Consider the following 17,941-nt stretch of genomic DNA (forward strand, 5'->3'; position numbering starts at 1 on the left):
GGCAGTTAGATGTCATTAAAATCATGGGAGTAGATACAACTACCAAAGAAGAATTGGGAAAAAAAAAAAAAAGCCAAAGACAGAATCCTGAAGACCACCACCATACTGGGTGAAAAGAGAAAGAGAAGCCAGCTAAAGGGTCTCTGAAGAATGGCTTCAGGAGGAGCACCAAAGCTGGCATGACCCTGGGCAGGACTGAGAAGTCTGGTCTCTGCTGCACTACATGGCATGTCAGGACTGTGTGTCCTAGCAACGCAGGGAGGGGAGTGGGGGCCCAGCACCTTCTCCCCAAGGGGATAGGAAAACTGGGGCCACTCACTCAGCTGTCGCTGATAGTTCTAGAGAGGATGGCAGTGTGTGTTAAACATAGTGTACGAAGAATACAATATTATGCGTGCTAATTCTGAAAAGGTGTTTAATCTGTGAAATTAATAATGACAGAAAATATCCTGGTATCAGTTAATACCTGGGAGTCAAGTGATCTAGTGACCATCCTTGGCAATTTCATCCACATGTGGCAAAACCCTAGCAGAAAACCAGGGATGCGGGAACAGGCTCTATCTCGGGAGCTTAGCACAAATGAAGCAGGACCCCAGCACCTCAACCAATGAACAGGGATTCGATTGTGGAGAAGAGACTGAGGAGTATCACCGGGCAACCGAGCAGTATTGAGACACGAAACTGGGTCTGAAACCCAGTACCAACAACCAGTCCTGTGTGGGAAAAGGAAGGTTAAAATTTTGTTCTCTGGATACTCCATGCAACACCATGAACATTTATTTTAATGCAGACTCCACCAGTAAACTTTTAAAACATGAATTTAATGCAACCCAGTTAATTAACAAATTGACAACACGGAACTTGACTACTACCCAAATTGCAGATGTATGACATTGACACGCCTCCTTCAGCTCAAAAACTACTTTCTTTAGAAGAAATACACATAAAGGAAATGAGCTAGGGGGCTTAAGTAAAATTATTGGATCCATGAAGGCAATAAGTCTTGCACATTACTCTTTTAGGTGTAATTTTCTTAATTATTCTCAGAGATACCACGTTTATACTCAGAATAAAAAAAAAAAAGCTTTAGTTCTAGTGAAAAACATAAAATTATTTAAAAAGGAAGAAAATATAGCCTACTGAATGTATTCAAATAGAATAGATATATTTGTTTAAGGCAAGCCATTTTAATTAAAATTTTTGATGATTATAGGCAGATATACTGGGGTAGTGAGGCAATTGGCCTTTTGAAAAAGCCACATAAATAAGAGTTTACATTGTGAGCAGGAAACCCTCAGGTACAAAGAAGACATTTTGAAGCCAGCCTGTGTTACTGAATACAAGTTCGTGTCCTGATGCACAGTGAGGCCAAACTGAAACGTCTCGAGTTCGGAGCATTGAAAAGTTGATTGCAGAACTGAGCGAGGAGAACGGGTGGCTCATGCTAAAAAAAAAAAAACAAAAATCCCAAACTCCCTGAAGGGTTTCAGCAAAGCAGTTTTGAAAGCCAGGTGAGGGAGGGGGTCGCAGAGTATGTGATCAAGTCGTGCACAGTTCTCTGATTGGTTGATGGTGAGGTAATGGGGCGGTGTCACAGGAGTTAGCATGATCAGTCCTTAGGTGCCTGTAGGTCTGGGGGCTCATGATCATCAAGTAGTTAATCTCTTCCATTTGATGGGGGTTTTAGCATCTGTAAAACAACTCAGGAACTGTGCATCAGGTACTGTTATCTGGGGACTTCAGAGAGGAGCTACAGCAGAGGATATGGGGGAAGGGAAGGGGTCTGTGCTGGGAAGGCCCTGTAGGATGCTGTTCGGTTACATCAGTTTGCATCAGAAGTGTTGATCAAGTTCATTAAAGAAGTAAGAGGAAAATTGCTGATTTTATCTTGCTTGCTACACCACCAGCAAATACACATATTATCAAGTCTCTTAGGTAGACTAAGGAAAGTATGATTGTTTATTTAGTATGATTGCCTATTTAAATTCCAAAACAAATCTAGCTTCCCACCCGTGAAATTAGCCATTTTTTGACTTCCAAAATAAGCTAAACAAATAGTTCATGAGAAGAGATAGTTCATGAGAAGAGTTCATGAGAAGAGATACTAGCAGCTTTGACAGCATAAATCATCAAAACAATCTGTAGAATATTGATGTATGCTTTTGTTTGTAAAGACTTATTTATCTTATAGAATTGAAAGTACACCCTCTAAACATCATTTTTGAGGTTAAAAAATTAAATCTGTGAAGCAAAGATATTGGCTGTTCCCCATCTGTCTGCTTTCTGTCTCATTGTACTCACGTCTGCTATGTACTCATGGAAAAGAAATCCTTTGCGCCACATTTTACTTTATATGCCAGGTATAGGAAAAAAAAATTATTGGCATCTGACTTGACAAGGAAGAGCCATATTGTTTTACTGTGGTAAAGCTCACTTGTATCCTAATGGTTTGGGTACCAATGGTGGTTCCATTAGAAAGTTCTGTATTTTTTTGGTAAGTGTTGAACTCAGCAGAGATATTTTGCTTCATCCTTATTCAGAATTTAAAATCTAGCCATCACAAAAGTGACATCCTCAAATCTCGAAAAAAAATTTCTTTTAAGTCATTTTGCAGTGATATGAGAACTAAAATATAAATCTATCCATTTATGGTACTATATTAAGGATTAAAAGCACAGTATAATTCTGTATTGTTGGCAATATCTTCAGCCACTTGTACGTTTATTTATTGAATGTGTACAGTGAACCACTCTCCAGGGTGCCAGAGATACAGCAGTGAGCAAAACAGGAAAAAAGAAAAATTCCTGAAATAATGGCACTTACATTTTAGGGGGTGGAAGTAAATAATAAATGAAATAAGTAAGTTGAAAAATATATTAGAAGGTGATAAGTGCTTGGAAAGAACTAAAATGAGAATGAAAGAGTAGTACTTAGAATGAGAGGGCCTGGGGCCTGGCTCCAGTTTCAGACAGAGACCTCAGGAAAGGCCTGACTGAGATGTGATTAAAGAAGGAGATAAGGGAGATGGGGGAGCAAAGCATGCAGGTGTCTGGAAGAGGAACCCGTCTCCTGAAATGAGTGTTTCTAACGTGTTTGAAGCACAGCTAGTTGGTCAATGTGGCTGGAATGGAATTTTGGAAAAGTAGGAGGAGACCAGGTCAGAGCAGTAAGACAGATCATGGGTGTTTTCACCCTGAATGCCTTCATAATAGACAGACTGGAAGGGCAGTGGGGAAAGCGGGGAAGATACTTAGGGGGGCTGTTGTAACAACATGGGTGACAGATGATGATGCTACCAAGAGGGGAGGTTGAGAAGTTGGATAAAGAACGCATTTGAGAATAAAGATGTGAGAGATACACGCATACACACACACGTAAATACTTACAGAGGAATACTACTCAACCAAAAAAAAAAAAAAAGAAATTCTGCCATTTGCGACAATATGGATGCACCTTGACGGCCTTATAAGTGAAACAAGTCAGCTGGAGAAAGATAAATACCTTATGACTTCTTATATGTGGATTCCACCCATATGTGGGATCTAAAAAAATGAACAAACAAAATAAAAACAAACTCATAGACCCAGAGAACAGATTAGGGGTTACCAGAAGTGGAGGGGCTTGTGGATGAGCAAAATGAGTGGAAGGGGCCAAGTGTACAGTGAAGGGTGGATTGCTCTGCAATGTACAGATGTTGAACTATAATGCTGAACATGTGAAACTTACATAATAAAACATTTTTAAATAAAAAAAAAGAATATATTTGACAGTAAGAGCCAACAGGCTATTCTGACAGGTCAGATATGGGATAAAGCAAGATACTTGCTATAGACAAGTGAAAGAATGAAATTTCCACTAAGTGAAGGAAACTGTGAGTGGAATAGTTTGGAAAGGTAAGAGACACCAGGGATTTTATTTTGTGGCATGTTAAGTTTGAAATCTCTGCTGAACATACGAGTGGAGATACGGAGTGTTCATTTGGAATATAGCTCTGAAATTCAACGTTTGAATGGTATTTCAAGCAATAATACTGATGAGACAACCAAAGATGTGTATTTAGATACAGAGAAGACATCCAAGAACCAAGGCAGTCCGCAGTTCAGCTACTGGGATGACAAAACCAGGAGAGTTCAAGGAGAAGTAACCAGTGCGGTAGAGGTAAATATGGAAACCAAGTGAAGATAGCTTTTCCAGGAAGAGGGCTGAGCTGTTGTCAAGTGCCACAGAGAACTCATGTAAAGTGAGAATGGGGAACCGACTACTGAATTTGGCAACTTGCAGTAGAAATTTCCACTTGACAATGATTGCTCTAGATCTTGAAAACCAGATGTTATGCTTCAGTTACCCTACTCAACTTCCCTAGGTTGCCATGACGTTAGAACGGTGGTGGTGAAATATTTTAGGAACAGAGGATTTCCAGCTGCACATGAAAGAACATACATTTCCTCAAAGTTAACTATTTCATTGTCTCTTTTTACTTTGTTATAGCTTTATGAGGTACAATTGATGTACAATAAACTGCATGTGTATAGAGAAAGTGTACAATGTGCTGAGTTTTATATATATATATATAACCATAATTTCAATCAAATAATAAATATATCTACTGCCCCAAACGTTTTCTCATACTCATTTGTAGTCCATTCTCCCTCCATGCCCAGCAACAAAGAGATCTGATTTCTGACACTTTTATGTTTACCCAAATATTTTGTCCAGCTTTATTGAGGTGTAATTGACAAGGGAAAATTGTATACATTTAGGTTGTGCAATGCGATTTTTAAAATATTTACAACATGATGATTGTAAACACATAAAATTTGTAAAATCATTATTAAAATCAAGTTAATGAACACATCCATCGCCTCACATAGTTACCTTTTTTTTTTTCCCTTTTGTGGTCAGGACAATTAATACCCACTTTCTTAGAAAATTTTAAGTAAACACGATATTATTAACTATAATCACCATGCTCTACATTAGATCCCCAAGCAGTTCTCATATATTCTCTCCTATTTAATTCTTTTTCAAAGATTAGTTCACTTTATTTCTGTAGGTCTATTTTCAAGTTATCTGTCATTGATCTATTTTTCTATTCTTTTGCTCATACCACACTGTCTTTACTACTTTAACTTTACTTTAGCTAGAGAGAGAGAGAAAAAGAGAGAGAGAGAGAGACTGGATAGTTCCAGGCCTCTAAATTTGCTCTTCTTATTTAATATTGTGCTGGCTATTCTAGGCTATTTTGCCTTTTCATATAAACCTTGGAATCAGCTAACTCACAAAATAACTTGCCGAGATTTTGACTGACCCTCTAGATCAAAATGGGAAGAACTGGTACCTTAACAGGGATGAATTTTCCTATCCAGGAACATGAAATATCTATTTATTTAGATCTTCTTTGATTTATTTATCAGAGTTTTGTAGTTTTCCTTTTATAGATCTTGTACATATTTTTAAAATTTACAGCTAAGTATTTAACTCTTTTGTACAAAAGATGTTGTATTTTTAGTTTTAAGTTCCAGTCGTCCTTTGCAGGCATGCAGGATAGCAATTCCCTTCTGTACCTTTTATCTTGCAATTTTGCTCTAATCGTTTATTAGTTCAGGAGTTTTATTGTTGATTCTTTGGGATTTTCTACATAGTCAAGTATAGCATCTGTGATTAGATAGCTCGATTTCTTCCTTTCCATTCTATATACCTTTTTCTTTTTCTTTTCTTATTGCATTAACTAGATGTCAAATAGGTGAGATGAGAGAGACATCCTTGCCTATCTCCTGCCAGCAGGAGAAAAATATAAACTTTCTTACCATTAACTATGAAGCTAGATGTAGATTTTTTGTAGGTGTTCCTACCAGTTTGAGGGAACTTCTGTACATTTCTAGTTTGCTAACAATTTTCATCATGAATGAGTATTGATTTTGTCAAATACTTTTTCTGCACCTGTTGATTGATTATATGATTTTCTTTAGGCTGTGGACGTGATAGATGACACTAATTGATTTAATTTATCCCAGTTATACACACTAAGCCTTGATTTCTTCACCTATTTTGGAAATTAATCCTTACTTTGAAGATCTAAATAAATAGATATTTAATGTTCATGTATCTTGAACACTTAAATTTTAAATTGCTTTGCATGCCAATGAGCATATTTTAGATCATCTTTGTGGTTTCATTGATGGCATGTGTCATATTTTAAACAGCCCCTTATTATTGGACTTTGAGTTTTTTCCTAATTTTTATTTGTTATTAACAATGCTGAACTGAACATTTGCCAGAGTCTGCTAATTTTCCTGGAATACATTTATAATTTTTACATGAAGGATAGAAACAATTTAAAATTTTGAGTATTGTTGTTGGAAATTTTCTTCCAGAAATGAGGCATGAATTTGGATCTTATGAGCTAATGGCTTTTGTATGGAATTAATTGAACATTCCAGTTATTATTCCTAACCAGCCTTTACTGTCTGTCTCCTAACCACATGTCCAGTAACAGATACTTTGAGTACCTACTGTGTGGAGAATATTGTGGCAAATTCAACTTTGAATATGATTTAATCCTTGTCTTCCAATGGCTTCCATTTTTGGGGGGATATATATATATCAATATATGTCATCAAAGATTCCCAGAACTCTCCTTGAAATAGAACTACTGTAATAATCAAAATATGACCATTCACTGAAGATGAAGGGGCCTCTGACCAGTGGAATTCAGGAGGGCTGGTCATGGTGCCCCGTGTGAGATTGGTCCAGGGCGCTGAGGCGCACTGTCAATAAATACGCAGTGGGGCTTTTACATGTCAATAATGCAAGAAGAGACAAAGACATGACTGTTTTACAAAATCAAACTTGTTGACACGAGTTCTGAGTGTGAGGAAAGGGTCATATCTATAATCAGAGTCATTTCAGGTAATGTAAGAAACTTCAGTCAAAAAATATGTTTATCAAATTATGAATTAATCTGAAGATCACCAAAAGAGAAGCATTTCTTTCCGAAATGATTCTGCTTGTGTAGTTTGTTAGCTGCTTCTAATGATAGCTAGCTTTACCTGTAAACCGAAAATTGCATTGCAGAAACCTACAACCCAGGGAGTTAAATGTATTTCATTTATAACTGCTCAGTGAGCAAGGAAAGACCCAGGGGCATTTAGGAGTCAGAAAATCTGCCTTTCTCCTGAATGTCGTAATTGTAACTACAATACAAAGAATAAATGATAAATGAGACAATGATAGATGAGTATGGTATGAATTATATTTAGAAACTCAAATATAAACACATCATATTATTTTGTGCCGGGATTTTTTCCCCCAAACCAGAGAAAGGAGCCTATTCTTATAAAGCAAATTGAAGAAGAAAAATTGAAGACACTCACAAATGAATAAAAATGCATGTGGAATTCAAATATGCAAATGATAACTATTCCTTTTGTATACACTGTAGATGGAAGAACAGAGTACATGATCACAGCTGGAATTCACGCTGGGATTTTATACTATGTAATATTAGCAGCCACCTTCAGATCAGGCTCACCCCAGCTGTTCACTTTACAGAGCCTGCCTCCTTTCCCTTTCCCTTCCCCTCCAGTAACCCTTCATACTAGCTTTCTTCATTTTTATAAAAAGGCAGAAATGAAGCCAAAACCTTTTGTGTAGGGGGAAAAAAACCTATACAGCAGAAGGCAAATCCTAAGCATTTATTTAAAAAAAAAGATCTTGCTTTAATAATTAGAAATTCTTTCCATCCAAACCAGTACCACTTCAAAACACTTATTCTGCATTTCAAAGGCTGTCATTGTCTTCTGTGTGTGCGGGAGCACTTGCTATGACCCTAATGTTTAAGCAGATGAATAACAGAGTAAAAACTTTTGCATTGTTTCATCTCTACTCTCTTGTGCTTGATTTTTGCATTTTGTTTGAATAAATGTATATCTAATTATGCTGTCACATGAGTACCATGTTCTGCATAATTTACAAGAAGTATCTGGTATAGAAAATTACTTCCACTTCCTAAAATATAATTGACTTGTGACTATGAGCAAAATTCTTTTCATGGTGTAGTGGGTGAAATATGCTCTCAGAAAAGAAACGTCTGGGTCCTAATGGTTAGATTTGTGAATGGTACCTTATACGGCAAAGTATGTGATTAAACGAAGAATCTTGAGAGGAGGAGCTAATCCTGGATTATGCAGGTGGGCTCTAAATGTGACCACATGTATCTTTACAAGAGAGAGGCAGAGATTTTTGAAGAGAAGGGGGCAACGTGACCATGGAGGCAGACATCAGAGTGATGTGGCTACATGCCAAGGAACTCCTGGAAGCCACCAGAAGCTGGAGGAGGTAAGGACGAGATTCCCTCCTGGAGTATTCTGGGGAGTGCAGACATGCTGATGCATGATTTTGGATTTCTGGCCTCTAGAGCTGTGAGAGAATGCATTTCTGTTGTCTTAAGACATCTAGTTGGTGATCACTTGTTAAGGCAGCCACAGGAAACTAATACATTTGGATTCCTAAAAAAGCAACATGTTATTAGTTAGCTGTAGTTCTGTGTCTTGAGTCTCTAGGAAACAGGTAAGGCTGAACAGATGGATGCCCATGCAGGACCTACAAGCAGGGCAAGGAAAAGCAAGCGTGCAGCCTGGGAGAATGTGGAGCAAAGTCTCGTCTCCTACCGACCTGGCTGCTGGCTATGAGTCACTGCTGAGAGATACCATCTGCTGCTCAGCAAGTGTATCAGCTCAGCATGTGGACTTCTCTGCAAAGCTGCTGGGAGGAACCAACTAGCTGTTCATGAAAAGGTGAAAGGAAGGGATCCATCCCATCTTCTATTTCCTGTGGTCAAAGTTCCCTGACAGCATCTCAGTTCTGAGTTGCGTGGTCCAGCCCAGCAGCGATGGCTCAGGAAAGCAGATCCCACACTATGTGGTGTGGGGTTTCACACATGTCCACAAGTATAGGGACAAACTGGGCTGTATAGGCTTGGCATGGGGACGCAAAAGCCACTGAGGCTAGAGGTTTCAGTTTGGAGAGGTGATGGCCATGGGTGGTTGGTGGTTGTGGTGGCCTGGGTCTCAGAGACAAAGGAAGAAGTCTGAGGAGCACATAGGTTGTGCCTGACACTCTCTCTGATACCTGAGACAAACTGCTGGGGTTCATGGAAGTGACAAACAGCTGGGATATATTTGAGGTTTAGGTGGAGGTCGGACAGAAGTATATACTTTAAGATGCTTTCCAGCATGATTGTGCAGGCGATAAAAATGAGTCATTAATTGACAGAGGAGGTCGCTCTATGCGTTGTTTTCCTGTTTATTTTTTTCTACCTGCGTGTTCTATGTTATCATTATATGATGCTAGTGTGCCAATAAACATTTAACACCGAGCTTTTTTCCAAAATATTTAAGTATCTATACATACATGACTTTATATAATACATTTTACTGTTATATAGGATGCACTTCACATAATTTACAAGTAATAATTACATATACCCTTTGGTATAAATGCCACATAGCCTATTGATTCTCACCGAACGACGGCTTTGATTTTTGCCCATTCTTGTTAGAGTAGCCAACTTCCGGTGCAGCTGATGAATGGGTGTGGTTCCGACCTGAAATGCTAGCTGATGTTTTCATTTCAGTCAATGAGCAGAACGGAAATGAAAAAATGAAAGCACATGCTGGAACTTTACTCATTTATTAATGACATGAGTGTCTTCTTCACTGAATGACATAGTAACTTTTAAATACCGGAAGAGTATTTCCTCAATTTTTTTGTGCAATTCATATCATAATGACTATAGGCATGGCATACATTTAAATTTAATCTTCATTAGTAACATTTTCTCTGTCATTTTCTTAAGTCTAGGCAATCAACATGATAATAAATCAAGCCATGATTGGTGTGTTTGCCAATTTTAGTGGAATAAATACTCCCATTACAGTTGATTTCAAGCAACCAATCGGATGCCACTGAGTGTAAATTTGGTAGCACACTATTGTATGGTATTTCTCTTACAGAGACTCATACGACACAAAGAAACTCAAGAGCACAAATAAGAGTCAAATGTAATAAATAATTAGAAAGTGGTTAATTTTAAGTATTTGTAATCATTTAAATATAATTTAGTTATATTTAGGTTATACATACAATTCATATAATTTAGCTTTTAATATTGTCTGTGCTTAACAACCAGCTTGCAAAATTCCAAAAAATCTTACCGTCAGCTCTGGCTAGCTGGGACGCATGGGTCTAGTAGACCACTGGGGATACCACTGAACTAAAGACGAACTGCTAATGGCTCCTCCCTGGGTGGTTCTGAGAATCAGTTAGGATATTTTAAGCGAAAATATTTTGACACATATAAAGGTGTTAAATAAATGCAGTATATTCTTACTGAGATTAATGATCAAAAGGTCTAATTCAAGGATGTTAAGAAGCAATTATTTGGTTTTGATTTTGGCTCTTCAGGGAAAGAAGTATGGATCAAATTGAAACAAAAGTTTGAATTCTACTTGTTCCATATACATAGAAAAAATGTGGTACCTTGAAGGGTCCTTATCTACTGAAAAACACAGTGTTAGACATGTTCAGCTTTCCAGAAATTAATTATAAGTTTTTGCTCACTAAGTTTACTAAGAGTGGTCATTTACTATAGAATGGACAGAAAAGAGTGAGAAGATCAAATCAGAGCTTTTGCTTTTAGTAAGCTATGTATGAATTACCTAATTGTATCATATTTTTGCTATGTCTTCATTGGAGAATTGCTTGTCGTCAATAACATTTTAATGTTTTCTTTTATACACACAACACATACACGTATGTACAAATATATTATATAATTGGCATTATGGTACAAATTTTTCGTTTATATACTGCTTTTGGTATATTCAATATAAAATGTAGGTACTTCCTAATGTTGCCAAGTATGCTTCAAAACCACTGTTTATGTGCTTGCACGCTATTTCATTCTGTAGCTGTAACACAAATTAATTTAGCTGGACATTAGGTTATTTCTAATGTTTCATTGTTATAAGTAATATCATAATGAAAATATGGACAAATCTTGGTCAAGATATTTGATTATTTTCCCACACTATTGATGTGAAAGATATTTTAAGTCGACGGAGTATGAAATTTCTAAAGGCTCTTGGTACCTATTCCAATTTTTTTTCCTGAGAGCTGGAACCAAATTTCCCTCCCAACAGTACTGTGTAAGAGTGTGTATTTCCTTGTATTCTTGCCGACAATGAATATTTGTTTTTAAAGCTTGTTATTTGATAGATTGGTAACTTTGGATTTGATCTGATTTTCTTTGATTACTAATAAGCTTGATTCTATGATTTTTTTTTGGTCTTCTGTATATGTGTTTCAGTTTTTTTTCCATTGCCTTTGTTCATTTTATTTCTTTTGAGGGTCTGTTGAGATATTTCATTTTTCTTCCCTATTTTGAGACCTGTTGGAAAATCCGGAGCAGGGAGGTGACGTATAATCAGATCTGTTTTCTTTTCCTACTGAACAGTGCAAAACATTTTGAACAAAACATATGGGTATAGATTTAAGCAGATTTACATAGTACTAATCTCATATGTACTACATTTCTCCCTTTTTAAATTAAATTAAATTAAAAATTTTCAAGCTGCCAAGTGGCACAGACTGGCAATATACATACTCCTTAAGTTACACAACAGTCAAGCAGCTAAAGTCACGATTTATGTATGTGTGCCCAATTAGAAAAGAGGCTGGTGCCAAGATAATCACAAATTTGCCATAAACTAAAGTTTATTACTGTTACATGAGAAGAGAGCTTGGAAGAACTTCTTTTATTTGTTCCAGTTGTCCTTAAAAAAAAAAAAAAAGAGTAGGAGAAACACATTGTAGATAAGTGACAGGTGACATTTATTGAATGATGACCAGGGATGTAAGCATTTCTAAATCTTGTACATGCATTTTATAATTTAATCTTTACAACAACCTATGGGTTAGGTCTTATCTTCAGTGCTACTTTATAGATTAGGAAACTGAGGCACAAATCCAAGTGACTTCCCCAAGATGGTTAAGTAAGTAGCAGTGCTGAGATTTGATGCCACGCACTCTTGTCCCTGGAGTTTATGTATGTAGCCTCCCCTGTTAGAAGTGGAAAAAACATTTCAATTCCATGTAACTACATTTACTTAACACCTGCAGTATACTAAAGATTTCATACTCAATTTAGGAAGGTAAATTGTGATACTCAACTTGGAGATAAAAAATAAATAAGGTATGGTTTCTGCTTTTTAAAAGTACACAGATATATGATGGTGACATGCTCACAAAAGGTGATAAAGCTTGTAAAAAAGGCAGAGAATTCTATGGAAGTACGAGGGAAGTGTACTTAGCTCCATCTCCTGGAGATGCTATTTGAACTGGGACTTACAGAATGAGTAGAGGCTAGCCAGGTGAAGAGAGAGAAGAACCATCCGAGCTGGTGGAACAGCTCACGCAAAGACACAGAGGTCTAAAGTAGCTCTGGCTGCTCCTAGAGCATTTGGAGGAAACACGGGAGGTTTGGCAGCACTGGTATAAAGACCACAAGGTGTGCAGTGCCAGTAAACGAGCCCGTAGGGGTAGGTAAGTAACAAACATTTAGTCTGCACCTCTCCTACGTTAGCTTTGTGCTGAAAGCTGGGAATGCATCACTGAACAAATCAGGAAAGTTTTCTATATGAAAGAGGAATATATCAGTCATATACTGGATAAGGAATGAACAAAATAGAGACTGTAAAATATACTGTGGAGGAAGCATAGAGGCAAATAAAGTGCGGGAGAAAGAACAACCAATGTGTTGTTGGAGGAAGGGGGAGTGAAGGGCTCTTTAGGAACCAGTCATGTGAAGATTAGCAGAAGAACCGTCCAGGTGGAAGAAACAGGAAGCATAGAAGCCCTTGGAAGGAACTTGACATGAGCTAGAGAGTGAGTGAACGCCGAAGAGGCTGCAGCACAGTGAGCAGGAAGGAGGGTGCTGGATGGTAAGTTTAAGACGTAGGCAGAGTCAAATCTTGCAGCCTCTTGTAGCTCATGGTATGCAGATTATATCTTATCCTATGTGCAAGAGAAAGTCAATAATAGGCTTTAAAATCAGGGTGAGGCATTTTCTCATTTCTCACTCAGGGTGTGCTGGATTTGGGGGACATGGTGGGCCGGTGTCATGGGTGGTAAAAAGAATTTACCAGAGATAAAGGAAAGTGTAATAGGTTGCTAGAGAAAACAGCAGGCTACACGTTGAAGAGGTGCCTTTCACCAAGGGTGAAAGCTTAGGGTCTTTTTTGGGAACGGGCTATGACACAGAGGGACAGGGGAATAGATTTTTGATTGATTATAAGTGAAGTAAGGGGCTTTGATAAATGGGAGGATAGTGGGATTTATGACTCTGATAAGATGGAGACATGGGCTGAGACAAGCAGGGGAGTGGGATTCATGACTCTGATAAGGAGGAGACGTGGGCTGAGACAAGTCAGCCTGCGCTAGCGTGAGGTTGGCCATTTCCCAGGGCTGTCAGCTCTGCTAAGGCAGACACACGTCGGGAGAGGATGAGCAGATGGATGCCTGAAGGCTGGAAGTCTGGGGGCTGCAGGTCTCGGCAGGCACCAGTTGACATCACACTGGAGAGAATGGGTTACGCAGGGCACAAGAGGATGGGAGACCCTCAAGGAGGCTCTGGCGAGTGGTCTAGCTGAGAGATGAGAAGGGGTTCGACACCACGGTAAGCGCCTGGGGCTTTCTAGTGCAAGGGCTAGGCTCTCGGGAGAGTGTTTTAGCTGGGGAGTTGCGTAGTGATGTTTGGGGTTTAGCTGTATTACTTTATTAAAGTTACAGAAAGTAGAGGAGCAAAATCACTTGTCAGGAATTTTTTTCAATATGTTGTGTGTAAACGTAAATCTATACGTGTGATTCTAAATATGTATATTCTTTTCCCAAGTGTAAATTTCTTCCTGGAAATACAGGGGACTCTCAAAAGACACTGTAAGTCGTTACATCCTTTGACTTCTTTCTCTTTTCATGAAGGCTCAGGGCTCCAGAGTCAATATCTGGATGTCTTCTTCAGAGAGGAGCTGATGTGACCTCAGGAGGTGGAAACAGCAAAGGAGGCTGTTTTATATCCGTGCTCTCCCCTGACTAGCAGACAGCTTTCAATGACCCTCCCTAGCATGGCTTGTGGGGCCCGTGGCAATCTGGTCACCATTATCTTTCATTTGGCAATTTGATTCATAGAACTGCCCTGTTATGAACCTGTTTAGAGGGCCCCACATGTTAAATGTTTCAGGTCAGTCCATGCAGATCACACAAGTGCAGTATATTCTTCTGTAATAAAGCACTCTGACCCAGGAGTTCTGAGCAGCTATTATTCTGCCTCTCTTTGTGTTCCAATCTGAAATTCCATAAGCAATCGCAAAAAATAGTGGTGTACTCAGTACACTGTACGTGGCAGTCAAGGAACATGGAAACTAAAATTGTGGATAGTTTCATTTTTGTGAAAATATTTAACATGATTTATTATTAAAATTAAAAGTATTTTAAAGTTAAAGTTATTAATTTTAATTAAAATCAATTTAATTTGTATTAAATATATTTAATTAAAATATTCTTTAAATCAAATAAAATTTTATTTTGATTAAAAATTTGATATTGGCTAACTCTAATTTGATTTTTGTTTTTTAATTTTAATGGAGTAGCTACTATTTTTATTAAATATTTATTTTTAATGGTTTAAAAAGAAATAATTTGGAAACATTTGTTAAATAATTTTTATTTTTTACATTGATTTTGTGTTTTCGATGAAAGTATATTTAATTTTTTACACTGAATACAATTGCATTTTATTGTTTAATTCTGTAAGTTTTATTAATGGAATACAAGTATATAAAAATCTTATTTTATAACAACATGGTGATTTTGCTGAATTAAAAGCAAAAAAAGTCATGAAATAAATATAAAATAATTTAGGAACTTATCTTTTTTTTGCGCATCTAAACATTGCTAGTTTATACCAGAAATATTCAATAATATTTAAATTAGTTACCTTTGCTAGTTTGCCAATGTTGAATTACCTAAAACCATAACTTTTCATGTTATCTTTTATCTTTATTGTCATAAAGTTATATTTTCAAAGAAGAAGATAAACATTTTTTTCACAATCTTTTAAGCTTGATTTATAAGTTTTAAATATTAAGCATATGAGATCGGGCCCCCCATCAGTCCTCTTCCCCAGGCCTCAAAATGCCAGAGCAAGGCCCGTCCATCCCCACGCACACCCCTGCCACATGGAGGCGCTGCAGCTGCCCGCACGCCCCATTCTCTGCCTGGCTCACTCCTCCTTCAAGGTTTGGCTCCAACGTCAATGTTCTCTGATCCCTCTAAGCAGGCTTCGTCACTCTCCACAGGGTTCCCGCTACGTCTTCCATGTTTTCTTTAAAATAATAATTCACTTATGTGGGTCCACCTCCTCCTCTACTGTAAGCTCTTTGAGGCCAGGGATTTTTCATTCCTCTCAGTGTTGGTGATGTTCGTCACAGAGCCTGGTCTGTAGCCTGTGCCCTGTAGAACTATTCCATGAGAAAGCGAGCACTCACCCCGACTCTCCATCTGTAGACAGTGCTTGTGTTTACACACCGCATTTTCTCACGGGTGATGGGCCATATAGGCACACACCCAAATTCACACATTCTCTCCCATATATATATATATATATATATACACACACACACATTTGGAATCTGCTTTCCAAGTCAAACATAGGTTTGTGTGATAGAGATTTTTAAAATTATGATCTTAAATTCTTTGTAAGTCAAATGCAAACCTTCCTCTTCCTACTCTTTGAATGGCAAATATAAATTTGGCCTTATCAATGTGTTCTTAAAGTTGAGAGCACTTGTCTTCTTTTTTGCTACTTTTGTTACTATTATTATTATTATCATCATTATTTTAATAGCACAAACCTTTTCTGTTGTCAATTCAGTTTGTTAATCCTATAAAATAAAAATATAAAAAGAGGCAGTTTGCCATTTTGGTTAAATCTCATTCAAACAAATTTATCAAGAAAGAATCCTAAAATATGACTATTCCAGAATTTTTCTCTGTAATGATGAGTATTGAGACCAAACCTATCTTGCTTCCCTGTGTGAAACGAGTCTTTGACCAAGCTTACTTTCCTATTTTCACGCCAAACAATACTGGGGCCAGGCAAAAATAATTTAGTTACTTGCTCCAGGAAATACCTGGTCCTGGAAGATAAGACTTGAACCAACTGAAAGAGATTACTTATCAAAACTAACAGTTTGCTCATCAGGGTCTGTTTTAAAACTCTTACCTCCCTGTGCCCTCCGATCCAAGTCCATTATGTCATAAAATCTTCAAAATCCTAACTAATATGCCTCCTTGCAAAACTTCCCTTTAAGTCATCCTATAAAGCCTATAAATGTCTTTCCCTGACATCAGCCTTCTCAGCTCAGACATTACTAAGACTCTATTGAGTGATTGTTTCTTCACTGAGTTACATCTAACAGATTTAGTTCTGTTTTATCAATGGGTTTTTCCAGTGGCCTTCTGGGGATCTGACAGTAGAAAATCCTCAAAAATGTACTGAAATATGGTGTCCCAAGACTCTGGAATTGGAATAGCATACTCCGAGGAGACACCTGGAGCTTTTCTGTCTGGAGTCTCTCTGACTGAGATAGATAATGGGTTCCTCAAGTGGGTTGGAGCTGTGATTTCTTTATATTCAGCTCCCAAATGTCTCTGAGGAAGAAGACATCCTTGTTTTGGAATCCTTTGATTATCTGAACAGATTTGAAACTTTTTTCCCTTAGAGAAAAGCCATCTTGTGATTAAAAATGCTATTTTTTATCTCTGTCTGTCCTTAACACTTTCTGCTGAAAATATATAAAAAGATGATCAAAGGAGAATGGGTGTAGATCTGAAGTAGCCATCCCTTGAGGAATTCGGAGGTCTCCTCATACTGGGCTCCTCATGGGACAAGCTTTATCCTGGGTCACCTGTTAAAGTCTTATGAGCACTTTTCTTAGCCTTGTCTTGTTTTATCCATGAGAGTCTGGCTCAAGGCAAGTGCTCTAGTCCTAATCTTTCATCTGCATTTGAAATGGCTGACGATTGGGTTGGGGGCTGCCATGGACTGAATGTCTGTCACTCCAAAATTCATATGTTGAAGTTCTAACCCCCAATGTGACTATATTTGGAGAAATGGACTTTTTGGAGGTAATTAAGGTTAAATAAGGTCATAAGGATGAAGCCCTGATCCAATAGGGTTAGTGTCCTTATAAGAAGAGACAGGAAAGAGTTTTTGCTCTTGGTCTCTCTTGCTTTCTCTCTCTGCCTCTGCCTCTGTCTCTCTCTCTCTGCCATACGAGGACGAAGTGCGAAGGCAGCCGTCTGTCTGCAGGTCAGGAGGAGAGCCCTCTGCGGGAACCAAATTGGCTGGCACCCTGATCCTGGCTCTCCGGGCCTCCAGAACTGCAAGAAAGTACCTTTGTGCTGCCGTGGTTTATTAGGGCAACCTGAGCTGATTAGCACAGGCGCCTAAGACACAAAGTGCAGAAGCAGCTTCCTCAGAAGACTGCTGCTCTCCTGATGTGGTCTCAGTCTAAGTTCACACCCCGTTGTAGTCAGAGACCTCAGAGTGACAAGACCAAGGGACCTCAGGGGAGAATACTGTTCCAAGTCAAGGTCTTTGCTTTTCTGGATATCAGCATAACTTTGGGAAGTTTGCTTTTAACATGTAATTTTGCTATAATATATGTATTTTCCCACTTAAGGGGCATAAAAGTGGTTATTTTGGGGGACTTTCAATTTGAAAAAAATTATTCATTTAAGAGGCACTTTAGAAAGGAAATGGTTTGCATTTTTCATTAGCAAAAGAAAACTTTCAAAAGAATTCCAGTTTCTAAAATTAATG

This window comes from Camelus bactrianus, chromosome 9, assembly GCF_048773025.1.
Source record: "Camelus bactrianus isolate YW-2024 breed Bactrian camel chromosome 9, ASM4877302v1, whole genome shotgun sequence".
NCBI lineage: Eukaryota > Metazoa > Chordata > Mammalia > Artiodactyla > Camelidae > Camelus > Camelus bactrianus.